Source organism: Mesoplodon bidens, assembly GCF_964165515.1.
Source record: "Mesoplodon bidens genome assembly, chromosome: 5".
NCBI lineage: Eukaryota > Metazoa > Chordata > Mammalia > Artiodactyla > Ziphiidae > Mesoplodon > Mesoplodon bidens.
The window spans coordinates 61,782,585-61,804,412 of record NC_138161.1 but is presented as its reverse complement, the minus strand read 5'-3'; the positions used below and the strand labels follow the sequence as shown (position 1 = coordinate 61,804,412).

General features: G+C 33.6%; 1 protein-coding gene across 7 annotated transcripts in view; it reads left to right on the top strand.

Annotated features, from left to right (window-relative positions):
* The window catches only part of ZBTB20 (zinc finger and BTB domain containing 20), an 830,948-nt gene that overhangs the window by 175,871 nt on the left and 633,249 nt on the right, over window positions 1-21,828 (top strand). For 6 of the 7 annotated variants that reach the window (XM_081234533.1, XM_081234531.1, XM_081234534.1 and 3 more), the window contains one exon: window positions 12,621-12,672. The exons of the other annotated variant lie outside the window; for it this stretch is intronic. The gene's annotated coding sequence lies outside the window, so the exon portion shown is untranslated. The remainder of the gene's footprint in view (window positions 1-12,620; window positions 12,673-21,828) is intronic. 7 annotated transcript variants of the gene reach the window in all.

Sequence of the window (21,828 nt, the reverse complement as noted above, 5' to 3'; positions counted from 1 at the left end):
GAAGAAAAATCAGTAAATATCTTGAAGACAAAGGAATCATGACCAATGAACAAGATGAGTTTATTACAAACAAATCATGTCTGACAAAATTAATAGTTGTTTAAAATAGAATTGCAGAATTAGCATGGGTAAAGGGAATGCATTTTTTAACTTCAACTGAGTATTTGTTGTAGCTTTTCAAAAATAATTTAAAAATTAGGATACAAATAATCTAATGGAATGAATATTTATGGAAAGACAATAAGTCTACTTAAGACCAAAATATAGTGCCAAAAATATACCCAAATTGGGATTAGGTGGCAGTGACAAGGGTGACCTGAGAGGTTTGGCTCCCCCATAATCTCTATTGATCCCCCTAAATACTCATACAATTCATGTAAAAGCAACATGCATATCACATAAAGATGGCTTTTAATACAAGTTCTCCTAGTGCCCCTTCTAATCATATTTTGTTGCTCTGTTTGCCCTATATAGAAATTCCATAGGCTTTATTGATGGATTTAGATCAATGATAAACAAATCTGTCTTACTCTCTGTTTTGTTTGTTTTTAATTGAGGTATAGTTGACATATAACGTTATATTAGTTTCAGGTGTACAACATAATTGTTTGATACTGTATATGTATATATTGCAAAATGATCACCACAGTAAGTCTAATTAACACCCATTACCCCACATAGTTAGTTTTTTTCCTTTTACTTTTAAGATCTATTCTCTTGGCAACTTTCAAGTATACAATACAGTATTATTAACTATATAGTCACTATTATGTACATTACATTCCCAGGACTTATTTATTTTATAGCTGCAAGTTTGTATCTTTTGACCACATTCACCCATTTTGCCCACTCCCCCCGGCCCCCCCCTGCCCCCCAGCTCTGGTAACTACCAATCCCAATCTCTTCTCTGTATCTACAGTACATTTTTTTTGTAGATTCCATAAGATTCCATTATATATAAGAGAGATCATATGGTATTTGTCTTTCTCTGCCTGACTTGTTTCATTTAACATAATGCCCTCAGGGTCCATTCATGTTGTCACAAGTGGCAGGATTTCCTTCTTTTTATGGCTGAATAATATTCCATTGTATATATAAAACAGTTTAAAAAAATCCATTCATCCATGGATGGGTATTCAGGTTGTTTCCAAGTCTTGGCTATTGTAAATAATGCTACAATGAACATGAGGGTGCAGATATCTTTTCAAGGTAGTGTTTTCATTTCCTATGGATAAATAACCAGAAATGGAATTGCTGGATTATATGGTAGTTCTGTTTAATTTTTTGAGAAACCTACATGCATTTTTCATAGTGGCTGCACCAATTTACATTTCTACCAACAGTGCATAAAATATCCCTTTTCTTCAACACTTGTTATTTCTTGCCTTTTTGGTAATAGCCATTTTGACAGTTGTGACATGATATTTCATTGTGATTTTTTTGTTTGTTTCTTTTGGAACAGAGAAAGGTTTATTGCAAGGGCCAAGCAGGGAGAACAGGCAGCTCATTCTCCAAAGACCTGAACTCCCTAATGGTTTTCAGGGAAGATTTTTTTAAAGGCAACATTTGGGGTGATGACTTCAGGGTTTATGACTTTCTTCTGATTGGTTGGTGATAAGGTAACAAGGGTGATGTTCCAGGAATCTCAATCGTCAACCTCTGCTTCCCACTAGTCTAGGGTCTCAGCATGATGTCACCATCCTCCACCTGAGTAGGGCCCTTAGTTCCTGCTGGTCTTAGAGAGTCTCCCAGAGAAGCAGGAGGCAACTGCAGCTCACCCTGGGGACGTAGACCCCGGCAGCAGCCATTCCTGGGAGCTTCTCCCATCATGCGGACATTGGTGCTGGTGGGCACCAGCTCAGAATGTCCTTGTAGCTTTGATTTGCATTTACCTGATGATCCCACTCTCTATTTTTTAAATAAAGTTTTTTTTTGAAATACAGGCATCTTGTTTATGTATTTATTGTCTTTGGCTGCTTTCCTGCTACAATGGCAGAGTTGAGTATTTGAGACAGAAACCGCATAACCTACAAAACCTAAAATATTTATCATATAGCCCTTTACAGGTAGTTTGCTGATCCCTGGTTTACATGAATTTTTTTAACCTTTAGAAGCATTAGAATTGTTGTCAAGTCTGGGCATAGGTAGAATATTTGTACACTGTATAAAGGAGGGAGTTAATATGTACATGTTACTACTCTTAGGGTTTAGTCTTACACTAAATCTTCTGTGTTTCATGGGGACTGACCCATCCGTTTCAGCAATAAAGGTCAAAAATGACATATGTGACACTGTCACTGCCTTCACTCTGTTCTATTCAACTGTCCTTGACATCATAAAAGTTGATGATGATATATCAATAGGTTTAATGGGGGAAATGTGAAGGGAACTGTGACTGAGAAAAACAGTGTTGTTAGTCTTAAATATGGAGGCATTTTTGGTCTTATTCTGTAAAAATCTATTTTGTTTAGAAATCTTTCAAAATAAGCGTCATCAAATTTATCTTGGACCTTTCTCCCAAAGTACTTATATTAGGAACAGAGCATTCCTCAGCCTGCGATTCAACTAAAAAAAATCACCTGTGCATGGTAGGTGCTTGATAAATATTTATGGCTTGAATATTAACTTCATAATTACTTTTTTGTGTTTGTTTATTCATTCCTCAGATATATGAGTGCTCACTGCGTGCTAGGCATAATGCCCAGAAACAAGTGATTTAGCAGTGGATAGTGTATAGCTCTCCCTAATGTGGGGAGATGGGCAATGAATGAGTTCATAAATTTAAAAAATAATGATTGCAGAGAGTGATAAAGAGTGATTTGTGTCAGAAAGGGTGGATAATGGGATAAAGAGTAACAAGGTACCATTTGAGCTAAGATTGAATGACAAGAAGTGGAAGCCACCATGAAATGATCTGGGAGAAGAGCCTTTAGAAGAACAAGTTCAAAAGCCCCAACCAGTTGTGGCCTCACAAAGGAATAGAAAGAAGACCAGTGTATCTAGATCCTAGCGAAAGAGTTTGTGTGTATGTGTGTTGTGTTAATTTAGGATCCACCATGTTTTGTGTCTGTGGGAGAGTGTTAGTAACACGGTGGCCCTCTGTATGTTTTCTTAGGTACCCAAAGAATCAATCGTTTTTAAACAGATATATAGGTTTTTGAAGTCAAATGAGAGTGACTGAATTAATTTTATTTGAGTCAATTTTTGTTGAATCCAAGAGAAGGTCATGAATAGGTGTCTGGATAGGAATAAGAGAAGAGTGGGAAGGGAGAAAGAATTCACATAGAGTTTTAGAGAAATTGGAGGTTAGCACTTGGTTCTTTGGCTCCAAGACTGTGTAGATTTCAGTTACATGAACACTCCTAGACACACTGTAGGCTCAAAAAAACGTTTGCTGAATCAATGTATATTGGTTTGAAATCTTACCTGATTGGATTGGAGGGTACAATTTCAGCATTATTTTTGAAGAGAGGATACATAATGGAACCAGATTATGGAGGACTCTGAAAACCAAGCACAAAGGATTTGATATTGTAAGTGGTTGGGAATCATTATAGGGAATAAGATAATAACTTGATTTCCAAATATTTGTTTTATTATGGTATGTAGGATGATTTAAAGACAGAAGGAGCCAAAGATGATGTTTTATTCCAGGCATACTTTCTATTTTAACCAGGTTCTCATTCTCAGCCTGGTTTGGCTACATTGCAATCAATTACTTCATAACAGTCCCTGGGTCTAATAAAGGAAAGCTGTCTCAGTTACCAAGGTCCTTTTTGTTCTGTAGTCTTGCATCTGTATTTGTATTTGACTTTTGCTGTACCTTCTTTCCTGTCTATGTGATCTTTAACAATTTTTCAGGACTCTGAACATTCTGCTTTATTTTGCCTTTTTATATTTGTCTCTCACTGGTACCTCCTTGATTGTATTTACATATAGGGAGTAATTCAATAAAAGTTAAATGGAACAAGTTTAAAATGGAAAGCTTTCCTATACAAACTGTAAGGATGGGATTTCCTTCCTTCCTCCCTCCCTCCCTCTCTCCCTCCCTTCCTTCCCATCTTTCTTTCTTTCTCTTCCTCCCTCCCTCCCTCCCTTCCCCCTCTCTTCCTCCCTCTCTCTTTCCCTTCCTTTCTTCCTTCCTTTCTTTCTCCCTTTCCTTCCTTTCTTCCTTCCTCCCTCCCTCCCTCCCTCCTTCTCTCTCTCTCTGTCTCTTTCTTTCTCTCTCTTTCTTTCTTTCATCAAATTTTACTCTTAATGGGACTACTCAAAATGTAAAGGTTGGTACACTGAAAGCAAATCCTGAGCAACAAATCGGTTGCTATCTCTGTGAACACTCAATCTGTCAGTGAGAAAGATATGCCAAGAAAATTTTCATGTTGTGGCAGGTTTGGCCACTGAAGCAACTTGCCTGCCCTCACTAAATATACATTTTACTTTAATATTTCTATTTCATAGAAACTATTTCAGACAAGAAAGTAAAAATCATATAATATGGTTTGTTCCTTTCTTCAGACAAATTTGGAACAACAGACAGTCTTACCTTTGGGAGCTGTTATTATGATAATATGGCCCACTTATCTTATCTTGGTTGGCCCTCACAATAATATATAATCATTCAATTTTGTATCTCATCAGAGCTATTTCTGAAAAGGAAATGAGGGGTCAGCTTTTGTCATAGGATTTTCCTCTGAGTAGTTGACTCTGGGAAATTTACAAGGGTATATAACTGTCACAAAGGTGGTGTTAGGTTTGTTAGTAACTTATGAACAACTCCCCAAATGGCTATGTCTGAGCACAACACTATGAATATTTCTTGTATGGTAGTGAAGAGGTGGACTTGTGTTAAATATAAAACCACGCAAGAAAACCCATCACCTCATGAAGGATCGAAACTGCAAATGTAGTATGGTTTGTAGGAGTATAGACTCTGCAGGAAGATTGAATGGGTGTGAATCCTGGTTTTGCCACTCAGTAGAGAGGTGATCTTTGGCAAATTTCCTAATCTCTTTGTGCTTCAGTTTACACATCAATAAAATAGGGATAATGATATCTGATTTTGAGGTAACTACCTCTTAGAGGTTTTTTTTTTTAATTTTACATTAAGTAAATATACATAAAAGTACTTAGAACAAAACCCGAATACAGGAAATGCTTATGTATTTGCTATTTTCTGATAATCTTCAGAAGTAAAGGTAAAAATTAAGTAGCTCTCTCTCTGATCCTGCCTTCTCTAAGAGTTACAAATGTATAAGAAAATTGTTGCCACTTCTAGAATGTGGAATGATTTGAAAGCACTATTTTGTTTTAAAACTCAAAGCAATGGTAGTACAATTGTCCTAAAAGGAGACATTATTTAACATTTAGGTTAAGGTTAAATTAAGCAGAATTGTTTTTATACCCCTCTTTTTGAAAAAAGGAGACAAATCATAAGATGATAGTTCCTTATTAGGGGCATCTTCAAAAAGCAACTTTAAACATCCCTGTTATGTCTTGAGATCACTGTGTAGTCAGTACAGTCTCCTATGTCTACCTACTTAGAATTCTGTAAAATTAGAAGACAAGTGGTCTTTACGTGGGTTCGTGGACTCCTGGAAATTTTATTCAAAATTTTGTGAACATGTACACTTTCCTAGAGAAAGAGATTCTTGGTTTTTATCATCTTCTCAGAGAGAATTATGATCCCCCAAAAGAGTAAGAACCATCCTCTGAAGCAATATAAATTTTTTGTTTTCAGTGAAGATAAAAGTATAATACCCTATTTACCAAGGCAGAAAAATCGAATAGTATATTTTAGGTTTTTAGTTAAAAGGATCAAAATGAAAATTTTATTCTCCCTGGTGAACACTTAGCTAGCCAGAAAATTTAATAGCCAGAATTCCAGGTAATCAATGCTTACTTATGTCAAGCAGCAATCATTCTTCAGTATATTAGCTGAGTTGGTATTTTGTCCAGAGAAAATGGTGATTTTTGTCTACTCTTCATTCTTTCTTGTCCTAGTTTCAGAATTATTAACATTTGCAATAGTTTCATAATTGTATGTTTCTTATGATATGCTTAGGAGTAAAAGCATTATATAAATGCTTGCTTCAAAACCATTATTATATCAATCTCATTAATATAGTTTAGTACAGAATATTTCTACTCATTCTGTCCAAAGGCACTGTGGAATAAAGTATCTGAAAGAGGACAAGGGGAAGTTGGAAGAAAGGAAATTTTATTGAACTCTGAAATCTTAAAAATGTGTTGTACTTCTTATGCACTTATGCAAACGTTTAAATTCACATTTACTTTGGTGTTTTTAGTTGCTTTTATTAAAATGTCTTAATAGAATATTTTTATTTATTTATTTAATTTATTATTTTTTTCTAGTAGGTCTGTGTCTTTATTCCTGTCTTACCCCTATGTTCTTCATGACATTTTTTTTTCTTAAATTCCATATATATGTGTCAGCATAGAGTATTTGTCTTTCTCTTTCTGACTTACTTCACTCTGTATGACAGACTCTAGGTCCATCCACCTCATTACAAATAGCTCAATTTCATTTCTTTTTATGGCTGAGTAATATTCCATTGTATATATGTACCACATCTTCTTTACTCATTCATCCGATGATGGACACTTAGGTTGTTTCCATCTCCGGGCTATTGTAAATAGGGCTGCTATGAACATTTTGGTACATGTCTCTTTTTGAATTATGGTTTTCTCAGGGTATATGCCCAGTAGTGGGATTGCTGGGTCATATGGTAGTTCTATTTGTAGTTTTTTAAGGAACCTCCATACCGTTCTCCATAGTGGCTGTACCAATTCACATTCCCACCAGCAGTGCAAGAGTGTTCCCTTTTTTCCACACCCTCTCCAGCATTTATTGTTTGTAGATTTTTTGATGATGGCCATTCTGACTGGTGTGAGATGATATCTCATTGTAGTTTTGATTTGCATTTCTCTAATGAGTAAAGATGTTGAGCATCCTTTCATGTGTTTGTTGGAAGTCTGTATATCTTCTGTGGAGAAATGTCTTTAATAGAATATTTTTAAATAATTGTTTTAGGGATCCTTAGAAAGGGTACACATTCCAAGCTCAAAAACTTTATTTAAAGTTTTTAATTGAAGGAGGTTAAGTAAATAATTCAGAAATGCATTCTGTTTACCTGTTAATAATTAAGCAGGTTACACTATGTACTTTTTATAGTCATGGTGTTTTAATTTATTTATTTGTTGGTGTGTTGGTTTTTAAGATTTTATTTAAGGCATTCTGCTATTGGGAAATAAAATAAACTGAGTAAAGCTGCACATTATAAAGGAAATGGCTTGGGTTACTTTTAAAGAGACAAGTGAGAAAAAAAAAAGAATTGATTGGATTTTAGGGTTAAAGGCAGTATTTAGTACATAATCTTTCTGAACTTTTCCCCTCTATTTGAAAGGGAAACTGAAATACCTAACAGAAAGAATAATTGAGTCAGGTGAATGGTCTTCTGCCCTAGAGCTCTGGCTCAATAGAATTTGATTTGATTTTAGATGGCTTTAGTGTAGGGTTTAGCCAGGTCACTTTTATGGATTCTTGGAGAAGTCTACCATAGAACTTACCAGATTTCTCTGGTGTTTCAAAAACTTTGATAATACCCAAAGCCAGAATGAATACCTCCACCTTCAGAAGCACCATTATGGATGAACTAGAACTAAATTAGTCTTTTCTAGTCTTAGAATATGTCTTATCCTCTTGACCATGTATGTACAGGTTCTTTCTTTCTGATGTTCTTTAAGGATTGTAAATTGGTTTTCATTTGGCATCTTTGATCAGATACAACCAAAGTTTGTATTTAAATTTATATTTAATGATGAAGACATTTTCTGTAATTATTGATAACAAATAGTCTTTAACAGTTTCTATTCATTTTGTCCCAGCCTGTCATTTGCTTAGTTTGAATTTTTACTTATTTGAAATTATACTCCTCCTACCTCTAAAACTGATGCTTCATTTGTTCTCATGGCAAATTTTGTTTGTCTCTCTGTAGCGGTCCTATTGCTGAAATTGATACATGTTTTATCTGTTTTCTCTTGTAGTAGTATGCTTACTGTATAAATATAACCTCAAACTTCTTAAATTTTCTATTCCAGGCTGTGCCTTTCCTTGAAAATTTGATCAAATATGTGGACAATTAAAATTTGGCTTCTAGGAATCTAATAGGTACCATTATGTGTGATTGCTGTTTTATTTTTTTTAACAAATTTTATTTTTCTTTCCTTTTACTTTCTTTTTTTTGCTTTGTTGTTCTATTTCTTCCCTCCCTCACTCCATCTTCTTCCCTTCTTTACCTCTTTTTTAAAAATCTATGCAGTTAATGGAGGTGGCCTTCACCGAAAATAGGACAGATAGACATTTTCAAATGGCCTTCTTAACATTCAGGAAATCTAATGATATATCATCTAATTTTTTTTCTGCACCATAGACTAAGTGTCTTGTTTTAGTGATTTTTTTGTGTTTATGGAAAGTAATTTGTATGTATTGTAGAATATTTGGAAGGAAATTGTAAAAAGAAAAATATCTATTATATCTTAATATCTGAGATAAGTACTGGGGATAATTTAGTATATAGGTGCTTACATGCTTTTTATAATACATATTTTTTTCTAATACATATGTACTCACACATACATATAGATCAACATTCATATATGCATATGACCAAAAATTTGCATAGTTTATGTATATTATGTATACACAAATTATTAAAAATTGCTATCTTAATATCATTACCATTTTACAACCTGAATTTTAAGCTTAATGGTGTATTATAAATTTTTACTTGCCATATTTAATGGAAGCTTATCATTATATCACATAAAATTTATTTATCCAGTTAACTATTATGGAGTATTTAGGTTATTTTAATTTGCATTTCTTTCATTGCAATTACAGATTAATATTGTTTCATATATACCTGAAGTTTCTTCTGTTGTGAATTACTTGTTCATTTGAAAAACTGAGATATTTTCTTTCTTTCTTTCTAGATAAAGACTGTTAACACAATGAATATCATATATGTTAAAAATATTTGTCTTCATTTGTTGTAGACATCTTAATTTTGTTCAAGATACTTTTGGATTTATAAAAGTTTTAATTTTAAGTAGTCAAATTCATAAATCTTTGTGCTTATGTTATATACTATTACTTATGTGCTTCAAAAGCCCTTCTTACCTTGGAGTTCAGAAAATTATATACATAAGTTTTCTTAAAGCTCTTTGATTATTTTACTTAATATATTCAGATATATCAATCTGATTTTTATTTTGGTGCATGGCAAAGGTAGGGAACAATTTGTTTTTTTGGTCATTTAATGAGTCAACTATCTCAACACTCTGGAAATGCAACCTGTAATATTTACCCCATACTGAAGTCCCTATGGTCTGTTCTACAGATATGTCTCTTCCAATGACAGTTACCACGCTGTCACTTATATTTTAGTCTTTGGTAAAAGCTAACCTTGTTTTCTACTTCTTTGCTGCAGAGCCAATACCTAATACTTGTTATTTTTTTATTGTAATCTCCTATTCTCTTTTATCACTTAAAAAAATTTTAAACTAGCTTTAAAGCATCAGAACTACTAAAAATAATTTTAATTCAATTCAGTTCAACAAAGATTTATTGACTGTTCACTATACACCAGGCCCTGTGCTTGTATTAGGAACATATAAATGAATCAGCTGCCTGTGCTGTAGGGTTCTTGCGCTAGAAACATGTATTAATCTGATGGAGGCAGACAAAGAACGTGTGAATGGTCAAGATAGTGGGCTAGTATCAATGCCTTCATTTTTTTCTGATTATTTCTTACTCTGTTTTTATCTATGACTTATTGGCTCTAACCATTTTATATATTTTCACTTTTTCCTTTCTTTTTAATCCATAAATTATTAGTTATTAAGTGACATTGATTTAACAGAATTAGATTGATTTAGGCATATGAAATATGGTAACTTTCTCATATTCATATGGTCTGTTTTTCTAATTACTGAACTGATAATTGTGTCTTCATATTTTCAATTCTATAAATGTTTAGTGATTTCTTTCTAGGCACTATTTAAGGAGCTGTAGGGAAAGAAAAATGGATGTCTTTGACAAATTTATAATCTAGTAGGAGAATTCACCATTTATAAAAATAATAGCAACATAATAAAATACTAGTTATTGAGAGTACTGTTTGCAAGCCACAATACTAAGAAAGGTAGTGTGTATCTCCTTTAATCCTTATAACAGCCCATATAGCCCCAGATATTATTTTTTTTGACTCTTTTCCTTACTTCACTCAGGAATTTTCTTATTGTTGCCCTCTCTGAGAAGATTTTCTGTCCAGACCTATCTAAAATATCAGCCCATGTAACTCTCAATGCTATTAGCTTGCTTTATTTGTCCTCTTAGTATTAATTATAGGACATTGTTGGTTTAATGATTTTTTTGCTTATTGTTTGTTTCCCCTGCTAGAATGAATATTGAGTGAAAGACTATGAAAAATGGGTTGTAGAAGTTTGCAGTTACAAAAGGTCAAAGTTTAATAAATAACATTTAACTTCTTTAAGCTTAAATTGTTTCATCTGTAAATTGATGTAGACTTAGTGCCTTTTCATAGGTTGGTCAGGCTGTTGATTCTTTCCTTCAATAAATATTCATTGATCTCCTACTATGTAGCAGACACTATTCATATAAATGGGGGATACAGTGAGAGACAGGACCTGACCTCATGGCCTTCCATTCTAGTAGAGAAGACAGACAATAAATAAATAAAAATTACTTTTATAAAATATCATGTAATGGCCAAATTAATTTCTTCCAAAGTATCCTTCCCCACCTCATCCCTACAACCTAAACATTTTTTTTTCTTTTCCATTCCTAGTTATCCTCTGTTTATCCATTATTAATGGTTATTATCTCACTCCTCCTAGCAGATTCTAATTTTCAGAGCTTCTTCTAAAGTTGGTGTTGCAGAATAAGTGTGGTATTACTCAGGTACCCTGACTATAGCAGAACTATCACCTTCCTTTTCTGGATCCCATTTATTTATTAGTACAGCATAAGCAGGATCGCTGGTATGGTTTGTTGTTTGAGTCTTTGTTTTCCCTTTGTTTCTGCATCTTAAAGATCTAGTCAGTTAAAACCCTTAGACCTTCTTCATTTTAATAGAACTTTTACTGTAGATGTACTCGTTTACAGGATTGGCTTATGTTTATCTATGCATTTCCATTAGTAAAACTGCTTTTGAGACTTTGAATGGCTGAATAGCTGGAGATTATTAGTAAATATGACATCAAGGTCCTCAATGAGATTTCATAGCAAATTTAGAGAGATCACTTTCCGAGGACATACAATATCAAACTCAATTTTTAATAGGAGAGTTGTTTCTAGTTAAACCTTTTTATATTTTAACTCACCAAATTGGCTTTAAAGTCACCTCAGCATCCTGCCTGCTTTACTGCTCCCAGCCCTAGTTTTCATTCTATACTATCAAAAGCATTTGGTCAGAAGATAGTTTAAAAGTGACTGACCCATTTGTTTGACATCCCTGCCTCCAAATCTGAGTAGGACCCTCCTATTAGCTTTGCTTGCTGAGACAGGGATCATAAAGCCATGTTTTAATATCAGTGCATTAGGTACTAAAGACCAGTTCAAGCTCTACTGAGCATGTTACCCTCTACTCCCTGTTTCTTTCCACCCATTTACTTTTTATTCTCTTTAGATTATCTTTTTTATGAAAATCTCTCCAACCTCACTCATATTTTGAGGACAGGGCTTGTATTTTATCTTTGTATACTTCCTAACTTACGAGTGCTTACCAGTGTATTATGGGTAGTAGATCTTTGCAAAATTTCTGGTAATTAAAAATAAACAAATAAATGTAATAAAGACTATTGGAGATTAGTGGGTTTTTTTAGATCAGTTTTTTAAATTTAAAAAATATAAATGGGGCTTCCCTGGTGGCGCAGTGGTTGAGAGTCCGCCTGCCAATGCAGGGGACACAGGTTCGTGCCCCGGTCCGGGAAGATCCCACATGCCACGGATCGGCTGGGACCGTGAGCCATGGCCGCTGAGCCTGCGCGTCCGGAGCCTGTGCTCCGCAACGGGAGAGGCCACAACAGTGAGAGGCCCGCATACCGCAAAGAAAAAAAAAAAAAAAAAAAAAGTAAAAACATCTCTTTGTATAAATTAATAAAACTTCTAATAATACTATAATAAATATTATGTTCTCCATCTAAACCCTGTACACAGTGGTTTAAATTGTAAATTCATGCCATATTTTACTGAATACTTGTTCTGCACATAGACAAATTAATGTGTTAGCCTTTATTTTTCTTTTTAAAACTACTGATATTGGAGCTTCCCTGGCGGTTCAGTGATTAAGACCACACTTCCAGTGCAGGGGCCTTGGGTTCGATCCCTGGTCGGGGAACTAAGATCCTATGTGCTGCATGGAGCAGCCGAAACAAAACAAAACAAACAAAAAACTATAGATATTAGTTGGCATACACAAACTCAACTACCTACTTCTCATGACTAGTCATAAAGATATTATGGAAATGTAAATTGTTTCCTTGGCAGATTACTAAGTTTAAGTATTTCTCTTTTACAGTCACACAAAAAGAAGTGTTAAGAATTGCCCTTTGAGACTCTGAAGACTAAAGGTAATATCCAATGATATTTTCTTCAATAGGTTTTTATCTTCTTGGAAAGTTTCATAATTTTAAAGGCCTTGGGTTTACTGCCTCAGGTCTTTTCTTTATTGCCCTTTAGCACGTTAAATAAAATTTTCTATGTCTACCTAAAACAATCTGAAATTATAAGTCAAAAATAGAAGAAACCTTGTGTCATCTCAGAATATGTCACCCTAATTGGGTGTTGCTATATACCCATTGATCCTTCTTTTTGGGAATGTATTATGGCCCCTCCCCTGTTTTTTAAATCAGTTTGGAACTCTTCTGATTTTATACCTTGCCCTTTTCTTAAATAGACACATTGGCTCAAAGTCAAAAAGTCAGTACCAATTCCTCTTCAGCAACAGCTTTACAACTAACTATAATAAATAAAAATGCATTTTTGGGGAACAATGAAACCATGCAGACAAGATTTAGTGGCGACTCATAGTCAGAAATCCAGAATTTCAGGCAAGAACTTTACAATAGACTTGTGTTGCTGCATTGTGTATAAAGAGCTCATAGGGATTGAAGAAGGTTTCTGAAACAAGAGGGGACTGTAATTACTTTGCTTCTTACATGCATGGTTAGATCTTCCAGCGAGAATAACATGGTAGGGTAATTTATTATAGAAGAGTAAATCACAGATTACATTGGAGGGAGATGGGGTGGTGTGATCCAACCATCAGTTTTGTGAATACATACACTTAAGCATGTGTGATAGCTTGTTTTTAATTTCTTTACACCAGTGCACACCTCAAACATTCCGTTTTGCAGTGGGATATGCAAATTGTTCCAAATGCAGCAGCAGTACTTTCACCTGAATGTCAAAACTGTCAGAGAGCTTTAAATCAAATCTTTATAACATTTTAAAAAAACAGCCAGCCCTAAGATTGAGGCACCAAACTCACTGCAAAAACTTGATTCCCATACTTTCAAAAAGCTCCTGTATGTCAACAGAGTAATGTCAAAGTTCTCATTCACCTGCTTTCTAATTTTAACCTTTTAAGGATTTTATTTTATTTGGCTTAATTATGATATTTTCTACAAATTAATGATAAATGCCTTGATTAATAAAACCAAATGTCAGCGAAAATGACAACTTGATGAAAAATTAATACTCGGCAATATTTTAAGGTACAGAAGTACTAAAGATGTACTCTTAAATCTCATACTTCGTCAGCTCCTTTTGAAGGTAGGTAACCAGGATTTTCCTTGCACTTAAGTTTTCACAGCCACATGTGTAGATGCATTTTAGCAGTATGATTTTCAGCTGTTGTTTTGACTGCTAGCTGTTATAGATATACATACATTTTTAGTTTTTCTTTTGCTTCATAATATTATTTATTTTTATTTTACAAAATCAAGGTAAACTATATTTTGGGTTGGTTATATTGTTGAAGCTATCATACTAAAAATCCAAATAGTAGTATGTGTGTGTGAGTGTGTGTGTATTTCAAGAGATCTCATGGTGTAAAATGTAGTAATTGGTGATTGGATATCTGCTACACTATTAATTCATTTGGTTATGAATATTTCAGCTGTTATATTTTAAAATTATTCAGTAAAAATAAGGAAAATAGATTTTTTATGGAGATTTTCTTAAAATATATTTTTCCTGAGCTTTCATTAAAAGACCTGAATACCAATAAAGAACTGTAACTTGCTTTCTTCTTATAAACAGTTGGTTAGATAAAAAACTGAATAGGAAATATGACTTTTACTTTTTCTCCTTTTACTGCAGATCATGGAGTTGAAAGATAAAAAATATCCCTTGTAGTTTTCCATCTTCACAAATATCAGGATGATTTTTAAATATGAATACTTAAAAATTCTATTATATGTTATGTGGAAATGGTACTATGCAGGAGTATAGTCCATGTTAGTTTTATTTTCATATTTCAAAGATAAAGCTGCCAACCAAATGAGGGAAGGCACAATGACCTCTTCTGTGCTGTGCTTTTGCTTGGTTTGGTTGTTCAGAGATAAAAAGACCCACGTAATATACTGTCAGTGAAATGGACTCACTTTGACCATCTGTTCATGTAATGACATACCTATCAACAGAAATTTTTGCCAACTAATGTTAAAGACACTTTTTTCTGTAACATACTGGGAACTTCTGGTAGGTGTTTCAGGTATGTTGCTAAGCACAGTAAGATAAATAGAGAGGAGTGTTGGTCAATATCCTGTAAATACAATATATTCCAACCCCAGGGAAAAACATTCTTCAATGGAGATTTCTAGTACAGTTTAAAATTGGAGATGGATTGTGCTGAATCTTCCCTTAGCTGGCTCTAGGTTTTATTGTTTCTGTGTGTTGCCTGGTTCCAGGCATCCAGTCTGTACTGGCAAAGCTACTTGATGAGGAGGGGCCGCCAACATCTCTGCCTTGACTGCTTACATACCTGCCATGAATAATAAATCTGTCAACTAGTTATCACTGCGTTGTAACTGTCTCTCTTCCTTCTTAGCTGATCACTGCCCAGAGGAGTTTAAGTTCCATTGTAACACAAGGCTTCTGTTATGTTTCTATACCTGCATTTATTTGTATGCAAAAGCATTCATTCTTCTTTTTTTTCATATACCAGTAAATAAGACATGCCCCGGTTCTCTGACAGTTCTTAAATTACATAGCAAACAATGTGCTTTTCCCCCCTTGTTTATACTATTCTTCAGCCTCTTATCAATTTACTTCTGCATATGAGCCAATTAAATTTTATTCATTAGTTATAAGATTTGGAAATACTTACACCTACAATCCACAGTTTTATAAGTTTTTAGTTGAGATTATAGTTATTTGGGGGTAAATACAAAGAGAACATCATCCTTTCCCCAAAATGAACAAAGGAGATAGACTGAAACCCAAAATAGTCTCTTAAAGGCTTTTGCTTGGTGTTATGTTGTTTGATCCTAGAAATGAGGACAACTGATTCAACCTTACACAGTTAAAATCTTTAGCTTCAGGGAGTTGAGTTATGATATTTTAAACTTGATGCTTGAGTTAACACAGACAACAATCACCTGATATTCTTTGAAGAATCTAAACCTTATAGGAAATTAAACAATGTTAGACTATCTCTCATTCAACAGAAAAAAAAAAACCTAAAAATAAATGTTTTCCAATGGACTTAAAATACATAAATTTCCAGTTTTAGGACTTATAATTAGACCATATCTTCTCTCTAAATGACTTATTAGCACCTTTGGAAACTGTATTCTCTCTTTTAAACGTACAGTATTTTATTCTGCAAGGTCAAGTAATCGAGACCTTACTGGTTTGGAAATATTAATGCAGCTTCCAAAGTTGCTAAATGCATAACTTAAGTACCAGTAGAATGATCAGTTCTATTAAATAGGATTCATTTACCATATTTGTTTCCTTTGGAAGCTTGTGTTTATGTTAATTGAATAAAGTATGCTCATGAAACACACTGATAAATAGAGCAATAAAAAGATACCAAGAAAAACTATGACCATTGTCCAAGATGTGTAGGGGATTTGTGTTTCTTGACTAAATGCTGCATTCATTCTTCCTCCTTATCTACCATTCCCCCAAATATCCAGGTCTCTTTTTGTATCCTTTAGTGATGACAAGATGTTTTTTTATTCCTCTAATGAAGTGGGAAGCAGATTAACATGCTTTCTTCTAGGGAATTAGATTACTTATTGTAGTACTGCTCAACATATCTTTGTAATACTCCCCAACCCCTACCCACAACTAATTAGTGACTTTCAGCATTAGGGAAAATCTTAGTTGTGTGGTGGTTCTATATTTACCAGTGATCAAGGAAGTGTTACTAATACACTTGTCAGTGTTAAAAAAGAATTAAGTAAATAAAGGGCCAGATGGTCGAGCCCAGGACCTATCAAGAGCCCAGTATGTGTGGGCTGGTCCAAGGGAATGACAGAAACATTACCAGGCTAAGTGGAATCAGAGTTTGGCTTTCACTTTTAAGAAACAGACTGTTTTTCAAATATGTTTTCTTATGATATAATAATTTACATGTTCGGATCTCCTTTGTACTAGTAACATTTGAGTGCATGTATTTCCCTGCGCATCAAGAGCCAACAGTGTTTACAAAAGTCTCCTTTCTGATACATGTAACAGGACATAGTAGCATCAAAGTAAAGCAATTACCAGGCAAACATTTTTTCTGGTTCAGAGAAGAATTCTTTGCTCTCTCTCAAAAATCTATGTTTTTACTGTAATAACTTACTCATTATACTTTATTATAATTGACAATAGACTTTATGGTTTATTATATAAGAAACCTGGTTATGTAATGGTTGCTGTAGTACATGGCCACGTGAGAAACTAGTAAATATCTCTTAGTGTTTTGTTGTAATAAGAGCATTATAATAAGTGGTTATAATAAGATTAATTTAAACTGAAGACATTAAGAAAGCAAATTCCCTTCCTTTCCTATGATTTAATTGTCTTTACATGTATACATACATAAATATATTATTTCCCACTCTAATTTCCATCCTTTTTATTTTTCATCTATTTTAATTTATTTTATCTTGTAATATGCACTTTTGGAAGCTGTTTTAAATCTTTTTGGTTTCTAGAATAGATGCATGGGTCAGTGAATTGCTGGGTAGGTAAACTGACTAAATAAAGTATACACTTTTTTCCAAATTTTTCTTCCTACAATCACATAAATAATGCTAGAAGAGATTAACTAACTATAGACCTCCTGCCTTCCTTCTCTTCCTTCTTTCCATCCTCCAGCAAATGTTTATTGAATATCTGCTCTGTGCCACGAACTTCCTAGGGGTTAAGATATAACTGTTGAAAAAATCAGACATAGTCTTTCCCCTTTGGGAAACTGATAAGAGGGACTAAGAAGAAAATAAAATACACATATAAGTAAATATTATAACATAGACATATAACTAAATGACATTTTTCTGGACTTCTTAATTCTGGCGTGGGTTAAGAAGTTTGGTCTATAATGGAGGAATTATCTTCAATGGTCTACCTCCTTAATAGAGGTTTACTTCTAGATTTAAAAAATGCAGGCTGGCAAAATTATTTCAGATTATGTCTTGAGGGGTGGGTGGCCTTGGGATGAAGACAGGTGAAGCAATATTTGCTTTCAAGGTAAGTCATAAAGAAAACAATTTTATAAATCTGGCTTACTATATATGATATAGGTGACTTCCATAAGTATTTTCAATCTCAGATTGAAAAGTCATGGGAATTTCTAGTATTTTTAAAAAACAAAAATTATTTCTTTAAAGATTGTTTATTAATGGTCCAGAGTTTGAGTTTATCTGTAAATTGGGTAGTAGTAGCAGTGATGAAAGAGCAGGTGATGGAAATGTATATTTTTTCCTTCTTCTCTTTGGACATGCGTGTGGAATATTTTTGTCTTCCGATTAGATTGTTCATTATGCTCCCTTTGGATGTGTGTATTGTTTGGCCTTCCAGACTTGCATGCTCATTCAAAGGCATTCCAAGTCATTATGCTAAACTTCAGCCTTGTTCAGTAAAAAGGCCATTTCCTCCATCAGCTGTCCCCTTGGACATACATTCTTTTTACTCTCAAAAAGACTTTATATGCATTCAGAGTATATTAGATGGATTTGTCAAATTACTCACAGATAATCAGTTTTTTAAAGTTATAATTTAAGCTATGACCTCTCAAACTGTGAATTATAAGGTTTGACCCTTTGGTTCACTGTTTGACACAGCATCCTTTAATTACAGTTTTTAAAGGACATTTTATTTCAGTTAGAATTTGTGTTATGAAAATAGTTTAAGTGTTTTCCCTTTAAATTTCAGGAATAAACGTTTACATGTAAAAAAATATGTATAATATGTACATTCAAGTATAGTAAATAGCTGGCTTGCATATGCATGCTATATTCAAATATATTTATGCATAGTTATATATTAAGCCTGTTATACATAACTATAGAAATTTTTATATAATAACCTGTGAGTTAACACTAAGATCATACTTGTTTTATATAACTGGTGTCAGGATGAGACTGACTTTTTAAATAATGTTTATCAGGGTGAGAGGGACTTTATTACTATTTGATTCTAGGTTTTTTCCCTTTTTTTATTTTGCTGAGCAGGGATACAGAACTTGGTGCCTATGAATGCTCAGTGTCTGTCAGTAATTTGAAAGTTCTCAAGATGGTTCAATGTAGCATGATGAAGGAGAATATAAACTGGTCAAGTGGTTTTCGCAAATGTGCATAGCTCAAGGTACTGAGATGGAAAGTACGTAGCAGGAAGGTCAGTTAAGGTAAGTGCAGAAAGACGTCCAGATGTGTGAACACTTCGTTAGTATCCTCAGTATTTGAAATGGAGGAACTTAGTGTTTTTTTATTGGATAAAAAGAAGATATGCATATATCTGACAGTAGTTTAACATACAGTTTTCTGTTGCTATTTAATAAAAATCTAATAATATTTAGATGATTTCTTCACTTCTAAAGCAGTTTTTCTCATTTTGTACTAAACCATGTTCTTTGTTGCTAAATTCATAAAATTAAATCTAAAATATTATGGAGAGATGATTACTTAAAAACATCTGAATATTTTTCTTAGAAGTACATAACCATCCCATTGTATTTCAAGTATTTTAGAAATGGTTAATTTGGTTTTGTTCAAATTCTTCTCTAGGCTACTGTTAGCATGATGTATTTCATATGAAAAGTTAATAATTTAGATGATGACATTGAAAATAAAGACGTCTTAAGGAAAGTGACTCTTAAAGGATCCAATGTATTGTTCCTAAATTTTTTTCCTGCAAAATAGATTTCCCTTGTATGTTTGAGTGTGCTACTTTAAGATTAAAAAAAAATTAACTTTATAGAAACCCCAAAAGGGGAAATTAATTTTCCAAAAAGAGGCAAATACTTATCATAGGCCATGTGTTTAGTTATTTCTAAAATACTTTTAAAACAGGATCTAAGCAGTAGAAAGTCTTTTTCTGATTAAGCATATACTTTGGATTGCATTATTTTCCTTTTAAGCCCATTAGTTTGTGGTTTTTAAGGAAATGTTTGCCTCTGTTTTTCAGGTTATTACTAACTAAAGGTAGAATTTTCAAAAGACAAAAAATTTCTCAAACTAATTGTAAACAAATTTTTTATTTCATCAAGTATGTCTCCTTTCCCAGACAGTAAGCTTCTCGAGGGAAGGGAATATGCCTTCTTCATTTTTTGTGTTTAGCTCAGACCAGGTTCTCAGTAAATGTTTATTGAACTGATTAGCCTATCAGTAGACTTAGAGAAACTAACTGTAGTACTCAATTCTACTCAAAATTTATCCACAACACAAACATAGCAAAAAGGAATCCTTTAAGAAAAATACGTGTACTAAATTTCCTTTGGATCACTACTACAGGATTCCCTCTAGGTCTGAGTATTTGTTTTGGTGCTTATTGTTATAGCTCAGTAAGGAAACAGAAGTTTTGTCCTATATGCTTCAATGAATTTAAATACAATTTTAAGACAAAAGACATTTTTTAGGCAAAAAAAAAAAAGAGGGACCCAACCAGTGACTTGTCAAAATAGTTTTATATCTTAATATTTGAAATGATAGCATTGAAGGATTAATATAATAAAGTCTTAAAAGTGTTTAATACTCTATAATTTTATACTACCCACTAGTGATGACAGTACTTAGTATGAAACAACTTTTTATATGTATAGACTTACTCAGGATCTGAAATTTAGGCAATAATTAGCCTCTCAAATGGATCTGTTTGGAAAGCATTATAAAATAATACCTCCCTTCCCAAAGAAAGATGCAGTTGTGTTAAGGCTGCACTCATTTAATGGTGTCTCAACTGAAACAGGTGCCTTCCCTGCTTTGTTCTCCAGGAACAGCTTTATAGATTTAAGCATTGAGTATACAGTACACAGTGGCACTATTAAAAAATCAGAATGAGGCCAAGGGAAAATTCATCTAGGATCCACACACCTAAATGCAGTTGGTAACAGAGACACTAACTCTCATTAAGCATAATTAAACCTAATATTGACTGTAAACTGTTACTTACCTTAAACTTCTCTATAGAGAATGTGGAAAGGGATTAACCTAGCAGACTGGGACATTAATTACTACCACTTTCACATTAAAGTTACCATCAAGAAGGGCTATATTCATAAATAAAACATAGAAGGGATTGAGAGACTGAAAATATGTAAATTTACTTTATAAAAAGGAAAGAAAAGCCTAAATTAAAAAAATAATAATAAGTGAGCTGTGAGCGATGCCAGCCCCAGCAAAATGGAACTCTGGCTAATTACTACAAAAAAATAGGCTGAAATAATCACAGAAATGTGTCCTTGCCTTCTGAGTGACAAAATCTCTTCACAGGAGACTCCAGTTCAACCAAGTCCATTCTTTCTCATGCATAGCGTCCTCCACTGCTGAAACTTTGTGAGATTTGAGGAGAGGATGCAGGAACTTGGGTGAAATAGAATTTATTTCCTATTTTTCTCCAGTTGTTTATAGCTCTTTATTTATGAAATTGATTGTAATGGTTGTATGAATATTGTTTGATTTGTCAGCAAGAAGGCACAGTGTTTTTTCTTCAGTCAAAATGGTCTGGTAACTGGTCTCCTGCTACTGTTTAATGATCTCCTTCTTGGGTGCAATCAAAAGGGTATGTTGTGAAGGATATAAAAATGTCAGCTAAATTTAAGATCAACTGTTAAGTTTTTATATTATACTGCTGCCCCAATGGGGGAGGCCAGGATCTGGGAGATAAGAATTTAAAGAGAAAAGCAAAGTAATGACAATATAAACTTATCTACCAGCCTAAGACAATGTCTTCAAAATCTATCAGCCTGTCTGCTTGCCATGAATGTGTGCTCTTATCTATTACTTGTTTTCTATTTCCTTTCCAATAAGGAACTATATACTCACTTCTGGACTTTCTTATTACTTCACAGGGTGGGGTTTTTCTAATTTTTGGAATTGAATCTCACATACAACCTTGGTTTAACATGTTAGGCTCCTAGCCATGTCTTAGTGCTATCATGCTAAATTTTATCGTTGGAGTGATATAGTAGTTGTACATGTAGAAAAGGAAGCCTAGAAATTAAGCCTGGAGCATGTATTCAGTTTTTTTTAGAGGATGCGAGGTTTAATTTTAGAATAAAACCCGTATTT